This window comes from Pteropus alecto, unplaced genomic scaffold, assembly GCF_000325575.1.
Source record: "Pteropus alecto unplaced genomic scaffold, ASM32557v1 scaffold19, whole genome shotgun sequence".
NCBI classification, from domain to species: Eukaryota; Metazoa; Chordata; class Mammalia; order Chiroptera; family Pteropodidae; genus Pteropus; species Pteropus alecto.
In genome coordinates, this window is record NW_006442490.1 from 1,774,572 (window position 1) to 1,794,663 (window position 20,092).

General features: G+C 36.8%; 1 protein-coding gene across 1 annotated transcript in view; it reads left to right on the top strand.

Moving 5' to 3' along the window:
* HS6ST2 (heparan sulfate 6-O-sulfotransferase 2) overlaps positions 1–20,092 on the top strand; it is a 329,308-nt gene that overhangs the window by 2,506 nt on the left and 306,710 nt on the right.

The following is a 20,092-nucleotide window of genomic DNA, read 5'->3' on the forward strand; positions in this document are numbered from 1 at the left end:
TCACATTGCTTCTTCTCTGTCTTTCACCATTTTTTTTTCTCTTTCTGTCGACTTTTGTCGCCTCTCTCCTCGTTTCTCCTCGTTGGCTCTGCTCTCCTCGGAAGCGGGTGTCCTTCTGCCGCTGTTTGGAAATGGAGAGAGCTCATGTTATCCAGCTGGCGCCTCTCCCTACTGGCTGCACGCCAGGCATCTGCCACGTTTTTCGAGTGCGAGGGGCACCCAGCGGGCTGCTCCCTTTCTCTTTCTGTCGACTTTTGTCGCCTCTCTCCTCGTTTCTCCTCGTTGGCTCTGCTCTCCTCGGAAGCGGGTGTCCTTCTGCCGCTGTTTGGAAATGGAGAGAGCTCATGTTATCCAGCTGGCGCCTCTCCCTACTGGCTGCACGCCAGGCATCTGCCACGTTTTTCGAGTGCGAGGGGCACCCAGCGGGCTGCTCCCACCTCATGTGGGGTTCTGCCTTGAGAAACCGTTGGGCCCCAGCGCGGGACGTCGCTAGCTCATTTACTGGGAACCTGGGGCTGATACAGAAAAAGCTAATTTATGAAGACCCTGTAGCCACCTAATTTTGGAGCTAGGGCAGTTTTTCCTCCATCCAGTCGTAATGCCCAGTTGCTGGAGATCATGGACGGCCATCAAGGTGGGCGGGGAGGATGCGCAGGGATGCAATTGCTACAGCTAGGGCCCCACCCTCCCTAAAACAAATCTGGACTGGGAAAGGAGTCCAGGGATAGGACGAGGTGAGTCTGGTTGACAGGAGGCCTCCAGACTGGGTCTCTGGGCTGGCAAAAATGTGGCCGTGCCCTCTGTCTTTTTATCAAGATAACCACAGGGGCTCTTGAGACTGTTGCTGCAACGGCTGCCTACCTGGACCCTGTCCCAATATCTCCACCCCCCTGGACTAGGCAGCGCTTTGCAGGTGTCTCTTGGAATGCAACAGCCAGTGCAGTTTCTTTTGTCCAGCCTTAGGCGAATGGACCTTACTGATTGGTCACCATTGAGAAGGAGAAGACACATCACCCCCTACTCACTTTCCTTTCCCCCAGTTTACAGTGTACTTTCTTGAATGCTGGAATTTGGGCAGAATCTGTTGAACTTTCATTTCCTTTCCAGCGCTACCAGATTTATTTTTCCATCCTAACAGAACCTTGGCCTCAGGAGGTTTGCTACTTTAATCCATCTTGAGACTGATATACATCATTGTCATCACAAGATTCTGGTGTTAAGAAGATCCCAAACAATTTGGCAGTATTGAAAATAATCTCTCTTGCTGATAGAGCTTGTAGGTGTAGTGAGGGGTGGTAATATAAAAAGCTTTTTAGGGCAAAAATAAAATTCCAGAACTCTGACTGTGGCACAGAAGTAAAAATGAAGTTTTTGCCACTATGGAAGTCATGACCCCATCTAGAGTTCCACAGGGCACATGTGCCTTTGTAAATCCTTTGGACATGTAGGTTCAGGGTATGACATGATCTATAAACACACATTATTAATGTGGTCTTGCTTATGTATTTGCTGGCTGCTGTCTTCTGGCAAATCCTTCAGAAGTTTTTCATAAGATACCCAGGACCTCTCAAGGGGATGGTTCAACCTCTTAGATTATCCCAAACTAAAGTAAAATTATTTGAAAAAAATATCTTCTTGGTCATAGAAATAGTGATACCACAGTGCCATCTAGTTTAATCAAAGACCACTTTTTAAAGAGAGTTACTAGATTTTACAATATGTGGAAAAAATGAAATAAAATTTGCTAGATAAACACATTGCTACTCCAAGGGCACCTTTTTATTACATGAAGCCTGAGGGGTTCAGAATTTCCCAGGATGTTAATCAACCCTTGCTTGCGGGAACAGCTCTTGTGAGTTCTGGTAATTTCTAAGAGTGAAGGGATGCATAAGTGTGTGAGAATGAGAGTTTTGTGTGAGTGTGTGTGTAGGGGGTGAAATTTGGAGACCGAGGCAGCTGTGCTGGCAACGATGCACGACGGTTGAGAAACTGGTCTCAGGAGATGAGAGAGTCAGCTACTGGGAGTTCCTATGTTGAGCAGCCTTCTATGCTAGCTGGTGGTCTGTGTGCTCTGATGGACTGAAGAAAATAGCAGCTTAGTCTGTTTGGCCTGGGAGTTCTGACACCTGGGCCTTAGTTTCAGGTCAGCCACAAACCGGCTGTGTGACCGTGGACCAGTGCTTCTTCAAGCCTGATATCTGTGAAGAGTGCATTCCAGTTTCTGATGAGCTTCCACATCTCTTATCTCTGGTATTTCTCTGTAAACTTGCAAAAGCTTTGGGAAAAGGGCAATATTATCCCCATTTATCAGATGAGGATGAAGCCCAAAAGGGCTGAAGGAGATTTCCAAGGTCATTGAGCACTTTAGTGGGACGGCAGCAATCTTTCTTCATTTCTGTCTTGACTACTCAGCCATTTTGCTCTGTTGACTGCGCCTTGATAAGTGATGGTTTTTGGGAAAACACAGTGAGGTATTTCATGTTGGTAATTATTACAAAGTGAACACTCAGCAAACATTAACCTACATCGTCACCATCTTCAGTAATTTTATACGTGTGAGTTTGGATGAGAGATTGGACCAGGGTTGCCACACCCATTGGGAGAAGAGATTCCTATCTCCTTAAGGCTTTATGCTCACCAGGAATAGGTCTCATGGACAGGTTGCAGAGGGCCTTCTCATTTCTGTGTTGGAAATCACTACAAAGTTGGAAAAGGATGGGAGGATGCTGGGAACTTGGTGTACAAGTGTCAGTAGGAGACCTCAGTAGCAACAAGGGCCACCTTCTGACTCAGCCATCCATCTACATTCGGGGGCCATGAGAGACCATTGTGGCTGCATGCCAAGACACTGAATCCTGCTCCCAGTGCTACATTTGAGATGCTTCCTTGCCTCAGCAGATGGTAAAGTGCTACGGTGATATGTAACTACTTAGTAGAAATGAATAGACCGAATAGAGAGAATTGCTCAGAGAGGACAAAGAGAGAGTACTTGGCTAGCAAAAGGCTCAAGTCGTTTATTAAGAACAATATTTCTTTTTAAAAAACCCTAGAAAGTTCATTTCATGTATCTATCTCCCAATATGTTGTTTAGGATCAGAGAAGGGTCCTGTTCATTTAGAATTTCTACGACTATAGACTATTTTTGAAAATGTATCAAAACACTGTTTACGAGCTATTAAAACTTTCAAATTCTGCAGTCCTTTCTCAGGCCAAATTCTCTGTCTTGTAGACAACTCTAGTGCACCACTTGGTCTGTGGTAGGAATTCAGAATCGGACACAAAGAAATTGTAATAGTCTCATTCTTCTTCACTTGGTATTGCACTGACTGGCACACAGGGGGTAGCTGGGGGAAGGGAGAGATTAGGTTCTATGTTTATTTGAATCTAAGAAATCTGATTATCGTATTCATGTTGCATCCTAGACTTTTAGCATCTCTACATTATCCAGCAGCCATTCAGGAGAGTAATTAATTGTCATCTAAAATCCAGTAAGATATCACAGATAAGAAGGGACTAAAATATATTTATATAGAAAAAGCTTTCCCTCCTTCTCTCTTCTTTTGTCTCTCTTTCTTTCTCTTTCTTTCTTTCTTTCTTTTTCTTTCTTTCTTTCTTTCTTTCTTTCTTTAACTTTCAATCAAAACCTGCCCTGATACTGAGCATGCCCACTCTCTCTCTCTCTCTCTCTCTCTCTCTCTCTCTCTCTCTCTCTCTGTCTCTCTCTCTCTCCCTCTCTCTCTCTCTCTTTCTTATGATAATTCTTTTAAAAAATTGTGGTAAAGGCTTTCTTTTCTTTCCATTTCTTTTTAAAAAGTGGCTCTATTTTGAAAGAGCTATCTGTTAGTAAGAACTCCTTAGTGCATGTGCCTGCTCATACCTCATGTGCCCTCAACCCCACTCCTTTGCTTTCTGGATTTTGTAGTGAAGCAGGATAACATGGCAGGCTTGTGGTACAGGGCGAGACAGCGAGTGAATGGACTATTACAGCCAGCAAAGCTGTCCCCTCTGGTCCATTAGGCTATAGGCCATGGGGCTCTCAGGTTAGCTTCACTTACCAAGGATACATTTCTTCAGCTGCCTTTGATAAGAGATGTTATACCCTCCCGGTATTTCACAGGAGAGAGAGAGAGACATTCACCCTGATACTATCTGTAGAATTTTAGCAGTTAGTTAGCATTTCTGCACAGAGGGCAAACATGTTATTGGAGTCCTGACAAAGCTCTATGTTCTTAAAGTAGTATAAAATGCCATTCGGAATGAGCATTTCTTAACAGTAATTTTAGATTAGTTCTGTTCTGTTCTGCAGCAATAAGAATGTTAAAGCTTGTCTTTTATAGATTTTTTTTGTGAACATAGGTAGCATAAAATGACATTAAAGAATAGTCATCTCTTCCCTCTGTTATTCATTAAACAAAATTTTGTAAAGCTGCCCATTATATTCCAGGGTAAACATGTGATCCTTGCTCTCACAGAGCTTGTAGAACAGAATACTTTGGTATTTTAGATGTTTAATAAAGAAGATGGATTTTGTTTCAGCATGATTTGAAAATCAATAATGTCTTTAAAATGTCATGCCTTTACTAGAATATATTTAAAAATAGAGAAAGCCCATCTGTTTATGTTGCAGTTTGGGTCTAACCAGCAAACTGTGTGGAGTATGTATTATGACCTCTGTACAGTGCTAACAGTTGAGGGAGATTACATGTAACCAAGAAAAAGCCAAAAATGGCAAAGTCACCATCTTAAGCCTCAAGTCCATAAATATTAGAGGGTAAAGTGTAGAACTGTGTAGTATAGACATGTCAGCAGTGGGGAGGAACTTGTGATTTTGGGCAAGTCCATACCCCTCTAGAGAGATTTAAATGAGATGCTTTCTAAGGTCCTTTCCTTTCTGAAGTGTGAGAAACAGGCCAGAAAAAGGGGACATCTGTTTGGGAAGACTTCTGGGACTAGGTGGGTTGTAGTTATAAGAAAGGAGGTATTGTGGGTGGACATGACATCCTCATGGCATCCTGAGGTCCAGCAGCCTCACCTAACCAGGGATGGCCAGAATGAAGAAGGTTAATGCTTGGGGAATGGTTAGGGAGGTATGTGAGGCGAGTTCTCATTGTAGAGCTCCTGGAATGGCAATGAAGGGTTTGAATCCCAGTGAGTATGTGAAACTTTTGGATGGAAGGAATGTAAAAAATATAAAAGTAAATGAAGGCTGGAGTCCAATTAATAGTACCTCCCTGACTTTTAGTATGGGATGAAGGTGGTATCATTGACTAAAGGGTAGGTTGAGAAGGGGATCTAATTTGGGCTGGGAGAGTACTAAAGAGTTGTGAATGGTCTATGTTGCTTAGACTTCTAGTGGCCAGGGCTTGTAAAGAAGTGAGAACTGGGGCTTTAGGTCAGGTTAGGGCTTAGTAGTGTATGTGGAAGTCTGTGAACCCAGTTAAGCCGAATTCACAGTTGGCATTATTATTTAAATGATAGGTGCAAATCACATTTGGGACTCTTAGCCATGAAAAAAGGATGTTTGAATACAGGAAAAGATCGAAAGCTATGATTACGAAAAAAGAGAGGTGCTCATCTGTCAAAAACAAAGCCAAAATGAAAAGGCATATGTCAAACTGATGAAAATATGCACGACAGATAAAACAGACAAAAGGATTACATCTTCCTGTATAAAGAATTGATTAGAAAAACAATTTAAAACATGAGAACCACGACCAATTTACAGACATGGAAAAACTTTAGTTTCACTGGTATTAAAGAAATGCAAATTTAAATAATTAAATGTACAAAAATCTTTGCTTCTCTAATTAACCCTGATCAAAACAAAGCAAAACAAAAAGCTTGATGTACATCACCACCACCGAACGAAAAATGTTAGTTGCCAGTGTTGACAAAGTGTGGTAAATACTGTAATTTTCATATATTATTGGTGGAAATGTAAATTTGAACGATTTTTTTTGGAAATAATATAAACAAAGAACATTAAAAAATATTTATTTCTTTGACCCATGATTTATTTTTTTGAAATTTTACTGAAAAACGTGATCCCATACATATTTTTCATTCATTCACTTACTTATTCATTCATTCATTCATTCATTCATTCAATTATTCAACAAACATTTGAATATCCCCTATCACCATGCTGTGTGCTGGGAAACACTGTGAGGAACCAGCCAGATATGATATGGTCCCTGCCTTCATGGAGTGGGAAAGATAGACATGAAACAAATAATTAATTGCTTAAAAATATGAGAAGTGCCATGGGGGAAAGGTATAGGATGATATAATGGTATACTAAGAGGCTAACTGGAGTTACTTATGAGTGCAGCAAATTGAAAAAATCTGTCCATTCACGTAGAAGAGAATGGTTCAAGAAATCTCAGCACACTTACTTGAAGAATTATTATAATACCATTTAAATGTCCTTTTGTAGAGTATGGAAAATTGCTAGTGATTTAATGCTAAGAGAAAAAGATAGGTATGAACCCAGTATAACTACAACAGTGTGTGTATGAGAGAGAGAGAGAGAGAGAGAGAGAGAGAGAGACAGAGAGAGAGACAGAGAGAGAGACAGAGAGAGAGACAGAGAGAGAGACAGAGAGAGAGAGATGCACAAATCATATTCCTGTTCCTCCTAAATTTAAGCATGAAAGACAAATAATGGAAGAAAATACCAAGTTATTAATAGATTGATTAGTGACTTGTTTTCTTATTCTGTTTCCCTGAAAGTTTTGAATTTCTTTTATGAGTATGCACTACTTGGATAATAAAAGTAAACATTGACGGTTTTAAAAATGATGTTTTATTATGGCTGTGATACATTGCACTCATGTCTACTTTTTGGTTCCTGAAGACTATGGCTGGTTATTTCACTAGTTTCTTGAGATCCTGAGAGTCCTTAATGAGAAAAGCAGCCTCAACTGAATAAACTTAGAGACTGAAAGGCAGAGGTGATAAGTCAGGCATCGGCTCCTGATTTTTCTGATGATTGTCTGTTATCATAGTACAAAGAATCCATGGAATTCTTACACCAGTACAAGTATAGAGATATTTGAGTGAATTGCTATTGTTTCCTCTCTATTTAAAAGTTAAATGGAACAGGAAATTAATAGTGATACACAATTGGAAGTATAAGGCTTATTTTGCTCAGCTGGAGCCACCCAAGTGCCTGGACTTTGAGTCTTCTGAATCTTCTTTCCAAGTGTCTCGTGATATCAGAGCTAATGGTCTTGCTGGAAGAGTGAAGTCTTGGGGCTGGTGAAGGGCTATAGTTCTAAACATTCATAACTGAAAGTTTAGACCAGTTAGTAGTGCACGTGTTGCCCTTATCTGGGAAAGAAGGGGACTCCACTCTCCTGGAGACACCACCTCCCAGAGTAGTTTCATGTCATAAGAGCATTGCTCCAGTTAACTATAAATTAAGTGATTAGAACACTTCATTCCTCAACTGCTCTGGATATCTGAAGAGCTACCATATACAGTGATTCACATAATCTTATTGTTGAAATTCCACTGAAACTGCATTCTAGGTACAAGTTATTTCGATAGTGTAAAGAATGTGCTTTACAGTTGAAAAACTAATGTCGCATTGTGTGACAAATAAAATTAGATACTCAGTCACTGAGTTTAGGAAAAAAAGGTATGTTTCGGAATGTTCCCTCTTCCATTATAGTGAAGAATTGAATTAATGGTGTTTGTCTTCTAATATGATATCATTGTAGGCTTAGAGAAATATTTGTGTAAACTTTAGTAAAATATTAATTGGCAAAAGAGCTTCTATAGTTTTACTAGGTACTGGACTTTGTGGAGTATTCACTTGGTCTTATTACCTCCCATTTGTTATTTCTGCCATTTTGCCTCTGAGAATAGTGTTGAAGACTTTGACATATTTCAGAGCATAACACTAAATAAATTTGTCTTGCACATTCCACTATGCTTTTTCTGGAATATTATAAATATTCAAATATTTATAATAGGCACACATACGAATTCAAAATAAAATTCAATACATGCAAATTCTGCATAAATTCCATATTTATAACTTAGCAATAGTTTTGAATTTGTTATCCTATGATATAAATGTATAACTATGATCTCATGAGAATTATCAATAAACATATTTTTCTGATTAACTGTGGGTTCTTTTTTGGTCATAATTTTAAACTTCAATTCTGAGATATATTATAAGAGAATAATTTGCACTTCATTTACTTTGAATTATCAAGAATCATGTTCTTCCCTATTGTAAATGTCTGTTAAAAGGACTTCTTATTCATTTTGATTGCTTTTTAAATTTTAGTAGCAGAGATGCCCTAGTGAAACTAAGAGAACTGGTCTGTTTTTTGTGAAGAATTTAGTTTTAATGAATCACTTCTATGCACTTTTCTGAAGGGATTCAGAACAATTGAAATGTGCAAAGCATTGATTTCAATCAAATCAAAGGATTGAGCCTGAGTACACCATTCCTTGCATTAATTGAATTTATCCCATAACTGTACTAATAAAGACAAATCTTCGCTATAATATCAGTTCCAGTTCACTTATGGAGATCATTGGATTTTTCTAACTTTCTACAGGTGAGTCAATGGGAGCAAAGAGTGTTTAGAAATTACTAGGGTGAAAAAGCTATAGTCAGGAAGCTCAGAGATACTTTAAAAAGTCCCTTTGATCTTGGCATTCAACTCCTCAGTTATAACAATAAGTAGAAGTTGATTAAACTCACCAGTTGAAAGACATAGATTTTCACAGTGTATGAAAATATAAAGTCTAGCTATATGCTATATATAAAATCTAGCTATATGTTATATACAAAGCTAAAACATAAGGACACAGATAGGATTGTAAATACTAAGCTGAAGGAAGCTGATGTAGCTAAATTAATATGAGACCAAATAGACTAAAGAAAAATAATAGGGATAAACAATATCACTGAGTAGTGGTAAAAAAAGTCAGTTCCTCAGATAACAATTCTAAACTTGTATGCACATAATACCATAGTTTTGAAATATATGAGGCAAAGATTGACAGAACTATAGAAAGAAATTGTAAAATCTACTAACCTCTTTCCGAAATTAATAGATGAAATGAACAACAACAAAGAAAGAGTAAGGATACAGAAGATTTGAACAACACTGTTAACCAGAGACTCAGGAATATGGACAATGGACTAGTGGTTACCAGAGGGTAGAGGGTCAGGGAGGAGTGGAGAGGTAGACGAGGTAAAGGGAGTCAAATATAGGGGTTAGGGGGAGGGTGAAGTGGGTAAAGGAGATCAAATATATGGTAGCTAAAGGAAACTGGACTTTGGGTGGTAATCACACAATAGAATACATAGATGTCAAATTATAATGTACACCTGAAATTATATGAGTATAGTAACCCATGTTACCCTAAAAAACTTTAAAAAATAAAAAATAAATAAATAAATTATTTTTTTATGGTGACATTGGTTAACGAAAATTAGAAGGGAAAGAACACTTCCCCTCCTCTTCCACCTCCTGCTCATCTGGTAACCACTAGTCTATTGTCCATATCCATGAGTCTTTGTTTGTCCTGTTTATTTGTTTCTTTTAGGTTTATATCCTACATATAAGTGATAACATATGATTTCGACTTTTTCTGTTGGGCTTATTTTGCTTAGCATGATTATCTTGAGGTCTATCCATGTTGTTGCAAATGGCAGTATTTCATTTCTTCATATGGCTGAGTAATATTCCATTGTATATATGTTCCACAGCTTCTTTAGCCAACCATCTATCGTAGGACACTTCAGTTGCTTCCAAGTCCTGGCCACTGTGAATAATGCTGCTATGAACATTGATGTGCTAAAATCTTTTTGGATATGGGTTTTCAAGTCCTTGGGGTAAATACCCAGTAGAGGTATTGTTAACCAGCTCATCTCAATGAGAGAGTCCTGTGTGTGTTGCAGGCACTTTTCCTAACCCTACTGAAGGAAAGTGGCTCATAATTTTCCAGAGTTCAGCTGAATGCTGAGTTAAAGTCTGCATATGGTATTTGTATGCATGGAAGGTAGCAGTTACATTGACAATCTCTCCTCTTTAAGAAAAAATATGGTTGGTTTGCAATGAGCAAAATTGTGATGCTCCTCATTTAATGTCATGTTTGTTTTGGTTTTAAACCGTAGTGATGTAACCATTATTCACTGTAAGAAGGGACTGGGTGTGGGATCTCAAGTTGTGACATTTGGCTGGGGATATCTTTTCTAGAGAATGTTATAGAAGTTAGGCTTCCATGCTGACAGCAAACAAGCCAGGGACCACAAAATTCGAGCTCTTCTGATTTGTTTGGGTGTCACTCCAGGATGCAGCTCTTTCTCATTAATGGGGAAAATCTGCTAAGAGGAGAGATCTGAGTGCCAGAAAGCACAGCTATGTCATTTGGCTTTTGGTTACATACCTTGGTGGTCTCTGAATTTAGCTTAACACAAGAAACTTAGAAGGAAGAAAGCAAATGTTCTCCCAGAACCTCAAGCAGGTAGAAATAGCTAAGAAATGGTAGGAATTTTAATTGAAATGTCAGAGGCTAAAGATGCATCTGAGAAAGAGAAATACCATTGGGGAAAAAAGGATAAATTGTTGCCATGATTAAATGGTAGATTGCCTCTTAGTGACTCTCACTTCCCCCTCCCAAATGTAGTTTTGGTGACATTCAGTGTACCCTCATCTGCTTCAGGGCCCCAGAAAGTAGCAATTGCCCTGTACAAACTGGCTGCCTTAATAGCAAGCATCTTAGTTCTCAGAGCCACTGGTGGCTTTCAGTTTAAAATTCTGGGGCACCATATTTATGCTGGATTAAAAGTGAAAACTGGTTTGGGGTGCTTCCCGTGATTTAGCATAATTCACTCAAGATTCATCCAAGCCGTCGTTTGTAGCAACCGTTCATTCTTTTTTATTGCTGAAAAATATTTTGTGGTAAGTGCACATGACCGTTTGTTCATTCACCTGTTGAAGGACATATGGGCTGATTGTAGTTTTTGGTTGTTATTAATAAAGCTGCTCTGAAATTTGTGTATAGGCTTTTGTGGGATGATAAATGTTCATTTCTCTAGGATAAATACTCAAGAATGCAATTGCTGGGTTATTTGGTAATTACATATTTAATTTTTATAAGAAACTGCCAAACTATCACATTCCTATCAGCAGTATATGAGTGGCTCAGTTTCTTCATACCCTTGCCAGCATTTGGTGTTGTCACTATTTTTTTTTTTTATTTTAGCCATTCTGATAGGGGTGTAGTGATATCTCATTTGGTTTTAATTTGCCTTTCCCTGATGGCTAATGAAATTCAACATCATTTCACATGCTTATAGGCCACCTGTGTGTTTTCTTCAGTTGAATGTCTGTTCATGCCATTTGTTCATTTTCTAATGGGATTCTTTTTTTATTAACCGTTGAGTTATGCGTTATTTACATATTAGTCTTTTGTCATATATATTGTTTGCAATATTTTCTCAGTTCATTGGCTTTTTAAAAATCTCATTTACATGATATTTGACAGAACAAAATTTCTAATTTTAATGAGGTCCAATCTATCAATTTTCCCTTTTATGAATCATGATTTGTGTGAAGTTTAAAAATTCTTTGTCTAGCTCTAGATTTTGAAGATTTTCTCCTATGTTTTCTCTAAAACTTTATAGTTTTAATGTTTACATTTAATTCTATGCTACATTTTTAAAGTTATTTTCTTGTTTAGATACATTTCACACACCATCATATTCACCCATTTAAAGTGTACAGTACAGTGGCTTTTAATATAGTCACAAAATTGTGCAATAATTGCCACTATAAACTTTTAAAACATTTCATCACTACAAAACAAAACAAAACAAAACAAAAAAACAAAATAACAACAGCAACAAGAAACTTGTACCATTGCCAGTCGCTGCCTAGCCATCTTATGGGTACCTTATAGTGGTTTTGATTTGCATTTTCCTGCAGGATAATGATGTTGAGTATCTTTACATGTGTTATTGCCCATTTGAATGTCTTTTTTTGTAGAAATGTCTACTCAGATTCTTTGTCACTTTTAATTTTGCTATTTTTTTTCTTTTTAGTATTGAATTAAGTGTTCTTTATACATTCCAGGTACAAGTCTCTTATCAGACTTATGCTTTGCAAATATTTTCCTCCCATTTAATGGTTTGTCTCTTCACATTCTTTATGGTGTTCATTGAAGCACAAAAATTTTAAATTTTCATTAAGTCCAACTTAACTTTTTTCTTTTGTCATTCATGAAGGCTTTGCCTAACTTAAGATCGCAAAGATTTACTCCTATATTTTCTCCTAAGGGTTTTATAGTTTGATCTATTATGTTAAGGTCCATGATCTATTTTAAGTTATTTTTCATACATACTTTTAAAAAGAAGTCCAACTTTACTCTTTTCTATATGGATATCAGTTGTCCCAGAATCATTTGCAGAAAATACTTTTTTTCTTTATTGAAGTATCTCGGTACCTTTGTTGAAAATCAGTTGACCATGAATGTATGAGTTTATTTCCAAATGCTTAATTCTATTTAATTCATTTACATAGCTTTCTTTATACAAGTGCCACGTAGTCTTTGACTACTTTTGGCTTTGTAGTTAGATTTGAAATCAGGAGGTGCGAATACTCCAGTTTTTCTCTCTCTAGATTTTTTGGGCTATTCTGGATATCTCGGGCTTCTGTGTGAATTTTAGAATTAGCTTATTAAAACGTACAAAGAGGTCAGATAGGATTTTGTTAGGAATTGCATTGAATCTGTAGATCACTTTGGGGGAATATTTCCATCTGAACAATATTAAGTCTTTCAATCCATAAATATGGACTGTCTTTACATTTATTTAGACATTCTTTAGTTTCTTTCAATGAAGTTTTATAGTTTTTAGATTACAAGATTTGCACTAACTTTTAAAATTTATTCATAAGTATTTTACTTGTTTCAATCATATTGTAAATGTAGTTCTTTCCATAATTTCATTTTGGATTATTCATTGCTACTGTATAGAAAAACAGTTGATTTTAAATACTGATCTTGTATGCTACAACTTTGCTGAACTCATTTTTTCCTGGCTTTATTGAAATACAATAGAAAATTAATTGCTAGTATTTACATTGTACAATTCAATGAGTTTTTTCAATTATTGTTGGCATACAATAATATATTAGTTTCAGTTGTACAGCATAGTGATTAGAGATCTATATATCACAAAGTGATCACACTACTAAATCTAGTCTCCCACTTCCCCTTACATATTTATTACAACGTTGTTAACTAGTTTCCTTATGCTACACTTTATATCTCCATGACTATTTTGTGTCCTTTTAGTCTGTGTGTGTCTTTTAATCTGAAGTGAGTTGTAGGCAGCATATGTAGAGGTCTTGTTTTCTTATCTATTTTGCTTCCCAATCTTTGGTAGGAGCACTTAATTCTTTTCCAATTGAGGTACTTGTTGTTAGGAATATAGTTATTGCATTTCTTTATTCATATTTTTGATACATGTTTTTTCTTTTTAAAGAAGTCCCCCTAACATTTCCTGTAATACTGGCTTGGTGTTGATGAATTCCTTTGCCTTATTTTTGTCTGGGAAGCTCTTTATCTGTCCTTTGACTCTAAATGATAGCTTTGCTGGATAAAGTATTCTTGGTCGTAGATCCTGGGTTTTCATCAGGTTGAATATTTTGTGCCAAGCCCTTCTGTCCCACATAGTTTCTTTTGAGAAATCAACTGCCAGTCTTATGGTGCTCCCTTGTAGGTAACTAACGGCTTTTCCCTTGCTGCTTTTTAAGATTCTCTCTTTGTATTTAACATTTGGCATTTTAATTACAATGTGTCTTGGTGTGGGCCTCATTGGGTTCATCATTTTTAGGACTCTCTGAGCTTCCTGGGAATTTATGTTTATTTCCTCCACTGAGTTAGGGAAATTTTCCATCATTATTTCTTCAAATAGCTCTTCAACTTCTTGTTCCCTTTCAGGTACCCCTATGACATGGATGTTCTTACATTTAATTTTGTCCCATAGGCTCCTTAAATTATTATTATAGTCTTGGCTTCTTTGTTCTTGCCTTTCTGATTGAGTGTCCTTGGCTTCCCCATCCTCTATTATCAGTGGTTCGATCCTCTTTATCAACTCTGTTGATTCCCTCTAATATACTCTTCATCTCAGATAATGTGTTCTTCATTTCTGACTGGTTCCTATCTATAATTTCTATTTCCATTTTTATATATTTTTAAATCTCTTTGTTAAAGTTCTCATGAGATCATCTACATTTTCTAGGGGAAATGAACTTAGGAGTTCATTGAGCATCTTTATAACCAGTGTTTTGAACTCTGCATCTGTTAGATTGTTTGACTCTATTATTCCTGGATCTCTGCTCTGTTCTCTCATATGGTTTCTGCTTCTTTGTCTTCCCATTTTGGCTCCTTTCTGTGTCTGTTTCTGTGTATTAAGCAAAGCTCCTAAGTCTCTTGGTCTTATCAGTGTGGATTTGTGAAGTAGGTGTCCAGTGGCACAGTCCTGAGAGGGGTTCAGCTGCAGGCCAAACTTAGCCCAAGCCTCTACCCCTCTGGGGCCACCTGTTAAGATTCAGCAAGCAATCCACAGATGCTGTGCTTATAGTTGCCTCAAGAGGCTATGCCAGAAACTGAGGCCAGCTGCCACCAGTGTGATTCTTGAAGTTGGCTCAGCAAGGAGCACTGGACTCGCCGATGATACAACTGGATTTCGAACTCATTATTTTTTAAAAGCAGTTTTTTAGTGTATTACTTAAGATTTTCTATATACAAGACTGTCATCTGTAAATAGATACTTTTACTTCTTCCTATCCAATGTGGATGAAATTTTTATTTCTTTTTCTTGCCTGACTTCCCTGGCTATAATCTTAACGCAATCTGGTGTACAAGTGGCTAGACTGGACTTCCTTATCTTGTTTCTGATCTTAGTGGGGAAAGGTTTTCCGTCTTTCATCATTAAATATGATGCTAGCTCTGGACTTTTTCTTAGATGCTGTAAGAAAGTTCCCTTTTATCCCTAGTTTGATAAATGTTTATGTTTTAAATCAATGAATGAAATTTATCAAATGATTTTTCTCTGTTTATTGAGATAATCATGTGTTTTTCCCAGATTTTTTTTTTGATATGGTGTTTTAATATTAACTAGCACTTGGATATTAAACCAACCTTGCATACTGAGGATAAATCCCACTTAATCATAGTGCACAATCATTTTTATATGTTGTTAGATTGGGTTTGCTAGTATTTTCTTAAAGATTTATGCATGAGGGATATTCATGAGGGATATTGGTGTAGTTTTTTTTTTTCTTGTGATATATTTGTCTGGTGTTGGTATCAGTAATATTGGCCTCATAGAATGAGTTGAGGTGTTCTTACCTCTTCTGTTTTTAGAAATTTTGTGAAAGCTTGGTAACGATTTTTCTTTAATATTTTGGTAGAATTCACTAGAGAAACCATTTGTGCCTGGGATTTTCTTTGGGGTAAGTTTTAAAATTATTTATTCAATGACTTTTTATATTTTGATTGAAATTTTATTTTTCTTTTTGAGTTAATTTCAGTAGTTGTATCTTTCTAGGAATCTGTCAGTTTTGTCTAAATTATCCAATTTATTGGCATGCAGTTGTTCATAATATTCCCTTATAATCTATTTTACTTTTAAAGGATGGTATTAATATCCTTTCTTTTATTCTTAATTTTAGTAACTGAGTCTTATAGTTTCTTGGTCAATCTAGGTTTAGGTCTGTCTTGTTGATCTTTTCAAAGAACTAACTTTTGGTTTCATTGATTTTCTCCATTTTTCAACTCTCACTTCCCACTGTAATCTATAATATTTATTCTGCTCGTTTTAGGTTCATTTTATTCTTTCATTTCAGGTGTCTTGCGGTTGAAAGTTAGGTTATTGAAATGAGAACTTTAAAACATATAGATATTGACAGCTATAAAATTTCTTCTAAGCATTGCTTTAGCTACATCTCATAAGTTCTAGTATGTTTTATTTCATTTTAAGTTATCTCAAAGATTTTCTAAATCTTTTTCTTGTGCTTTCTTCTTTGAACCATTGGTTATTTAAGAATACATTGTTTAATTTCCACATTAATGGGAATTCCCCCCCTCCATTTACTTCTTTAAATGATTTATATTTTCATTCCATGTGGTCAGAGAACATAAATTGTATGATTAGATTCTTTTAAGTATTTTGAGAAGTACTTTATGGCCTAACACATTGTCTGTCCTGGAGAATGTTCTATGTGCATTTGAGAGGATTGTATTCTGCTCTTGGTGGTAGAGTGTTCTATAGATGTCTGCTAAGTTATATTGGTTTATTATATTGCTTAAGACTTCTATTTTCATGTTGATCTTTTTCTCATTGTTCTTTCCATTATTGAAATTGGGGTGTTGAAATTTCCAATTATTATTATTGAATTTTCTATTCTCCCTTTAATTCTGTCAGTTTTTCCTTCCTATGTTTTTAGGCTCTATTGTTAGTCACATGTATATTTATGATTGCTGTATTTTCTTGATGTAGTGTTCCTTTTGTTATTACAAAAATTTCCTCTTTATCTCTAGTATCATTTATTAAAGTCTATTTCCTCTATTATTAGTATAGGTGTTCGATATTTCTTACAGTTCTTGTTTATGTGATGTACCTTTCCTCTTCCATTTTTGCTCAGATTATTTTTATCTTTGAATTTAATGTATATTTTCTTTGGAAAACATGGTTTGAAAAAAATTCATCTGACAGTCAATGCTTTTTAAAAAAATATTTATTTATTTTAATTAGTTTTCAGTATACAGTACATTGGTTAGACATTTGTAGAGTTTATAAAACGATCCGCCTGATTGCTCCTTCTCTGCTCTTTTTTTCCACCTAGCCAATATATTAAAGCTAACTTCATTCCCTATGCTGTGATCCCCATCCCTGTGACTATCTATCAACTACTAATTTGTACTTCTTTAACTCTTCACCCCATTGTCCCAGTCCCTCAACCCCCTCCCCTTGTCCATCACCAAACTGTCTTCTGTATTTGTGAGTCTGTTTTTGATTAGTTTGTTCTTTTTGTTTCTTAGATTCACATTTAAGTGAAATCATATGGATATTTATCTTTCTCTGTCTGACTTATTTCACTCAGCTAATGGCTGAGTAATATTCCATTGTATATATGAACCATAGTTTCTTTATGCAATCGTCTGTTGATGGGCATTTAGGTTGCCTCTATATCTTGGCTATTGTAAATTGTGCTGCCATGAATATCGGGGTACATAGATCTTTACAAATTATTTTGGTTTTCTTTGGATAAATACCTAGAAGTGCAACTCCTGGGTCAAAAGGTATATCTGTTTTTCATTTTTTGAGAAACCTCCAGATTGTTTTCCATAGTGGTTGTACAAATTTGCAATCCCACCAACAATGTATGAAGGTTCCCTTTTCTCAACATTCTTGCCAACACTTGTTTTTCTTTGATTTATTGATGATAGTCATTCTTATTGGATTTTTTTAACTCATTCATATTATTGATAGTTTGATCCAAGTCTGTAACACACCTATTTTGAGTAAGTTGTAATTTTTCCATTATATGCCAGGCACTGTGTTAGGTACTAGAATTACAGAACCGAGAGTGTCATAGGCACTGACTTTGGAGAGTTTTCAGACTGGTGAGAGGAAACATAAGTAAATGGAGTGATCAGTGCTATAATAAAGTTGAGAACATGTTGCAATAACAATGGAGAAAAGGGCCTCTCAAACCAGGAAAGACTGTGCTGATGAAGGTGACACCTGAGCTGAGTTCCCGAAAATCCATAGCCAGGCAAGGAACAGGGGAAACACCTGAAAAAGCAGCATGAATAAAACCGTAGCTGAAGGAAGGAGTAGGGCTTATATTTAGGGGCTGGGATGAGATCTGTGACCTCAGAATTAGATAGAAGCCAGAACACATAGATTTTCATAGGGCATGAAACATACTCTGGACTTTATCCTGACAGTAGTGAGAAGCATTGGCACAGTTTAAGCAGGGCAATAATGTAATTTGATTTGTGTTTTAACTAAATTTTACTTAGCTGCTGTGGGGAGAACAGACTGGAGAAGGGTAAGTACATGGTATGAAGCCCAGTTAGAAGGCAGAGGAGTAGTGCAAGGAAGAGGGCATGGTGGTTTGGCTTGGGAGAGTGGCTGTGGGCATGCAAAAGGGTGAATGGATTCAGGAGATATTTAGAAGAAAGAATAGAAAGAATTTGGTGACCAAAGGATGTAAATGGTGGGGATGAGAGTGAGGGAACAAGCAATTCTTCCTAAGTTTCTGACTTGGGAAGATTGGAGGATGAGCTGTGGTGGTCAGGGGAATGGGGGATGAAGCTAGTTTTACACAGGTGGAATTTGAGGAGACTGGAGTCACTATGTTGAGATGCTCAGAGGCAATGGATATGTGAGTTGGGAGCTCAGAACTGAAGATACAGACTTAGAGTCATGAGGTGATCATGAATTATTTAAAACAATTCCTAAATATGTAAAAATAAATTTAATTGCAACACATAGACAAGTTGTCCTCACTAGTTGCTGAGGGTAAAATCAGAGAAACTAGACCTAAATGGTAATAGAAAGGATGAGAAGAGACTTTTCCTGCCCAAATGGCATGCTAATCCTTGGAATGGATTGACATGAGGAAGCCATGCGGAATGGTTTGAAAGCCTTTACTTGCCTTAGCCAAACATTGTTTAGTTTTCTCTCTCATTGAGAAATGTCAAAGTGTTATTAGAAAAACCAAAAGTGTTGTTAATATAAGAATGTGTTGCTTTATTTAAAATTAACTTTTTAAATCCGTATTTTCCTGATAACAAAGTATATCAGCAAGTGGTTATTGATGTCTCTGTATTTATGTTCCAAATCTCAGGCTAACCAAGGCTTGATACTCTCTCGTGTTTCCCAGTCTTATAGAAATACATTGTAGGGTATTTCTTGATGACTTTTCTACTGTTTCAAACATGCTTATATAAAACCTAAACTGTATTAACTTCTATGACTTTGTAGCTATTATTGCTCTTTCCTTTAGCTTGAAATGGTTTAATAGTTTCAAAACATTTATATAATTGATTTTTGCACATGTTAACCGAAGCTTGGAATTATTAGTGTTTTCAATGTGTCTCCTAAATATTCCTGGTTTACAATCTGAGCTGGATATGTTGGGAAGAGATGAAATTCAGCTAATGTGCAATATCCAAAGGATATTTTGCTTACCTCTGATGATGTGAGACAGCTGAAGAGCAACTTTACCCAATGATAACTTTTAATAGTTATTGTAAGAAGTTGCGTCATCTTTGCAAGATATTCAATCCAGTGTTGGATGCTAGATGGGGAAATTACATTTTTGTAGAAATCCTGGCACTGCAAAAGTTTTACGCAGCTCTATGAACATTTCTTTATACCTAGAGGTTTGTTTATTTTTTATTGCATATCTGAGTAATCTATTTACAAATGCTGTTACATACAGGAAGACCTGTGGTGGATGGCACAATCCCTTGGAGTAAGGGTTCCCAGATTCCATTCTCAGCTCGACACAATGACTCTGGACAAAGCCCCTAAAGTGTTCTCTGCTTCAATCTCCCTAATGGTGAAGTGCAAATGAATACTTACTGTCACTGAACTCATGAAGATGCTGGACTGATAATTAGACCATGCCTTAAAAAGCACTTCGAGTTCTATTGAGAAATGTGTTGTTCTCAAATGAAGTACGGTCTATGATTTTATAAGCATAAATATATTGTCAAGAAGTGAATCATTAGGGGAGCAAAACATGTAGACAGAATAACAGGGATTAGTAACACCAGTAAACAGAGATGGAAAAGATGGTGTTAAAGAAAGCAAAGAGGAAAGTGTTGCTCTGTCAGCAGAAAGGAGCCACTGAAATGCTGATCAGATTTGGGTAAGGAACATGGTCCAGTGGCTCGAATGGCTTTTACTCACTTGTTGGTAATGAATTGGATTTGGGGTGGGATAAATGGATGCAGCCAATATTAGTGGATACCTGTGAACGGAGAAAAATCTTTTTGGTTGAGCCAAGGTGATAGCTCTGCATATCCACCTAGT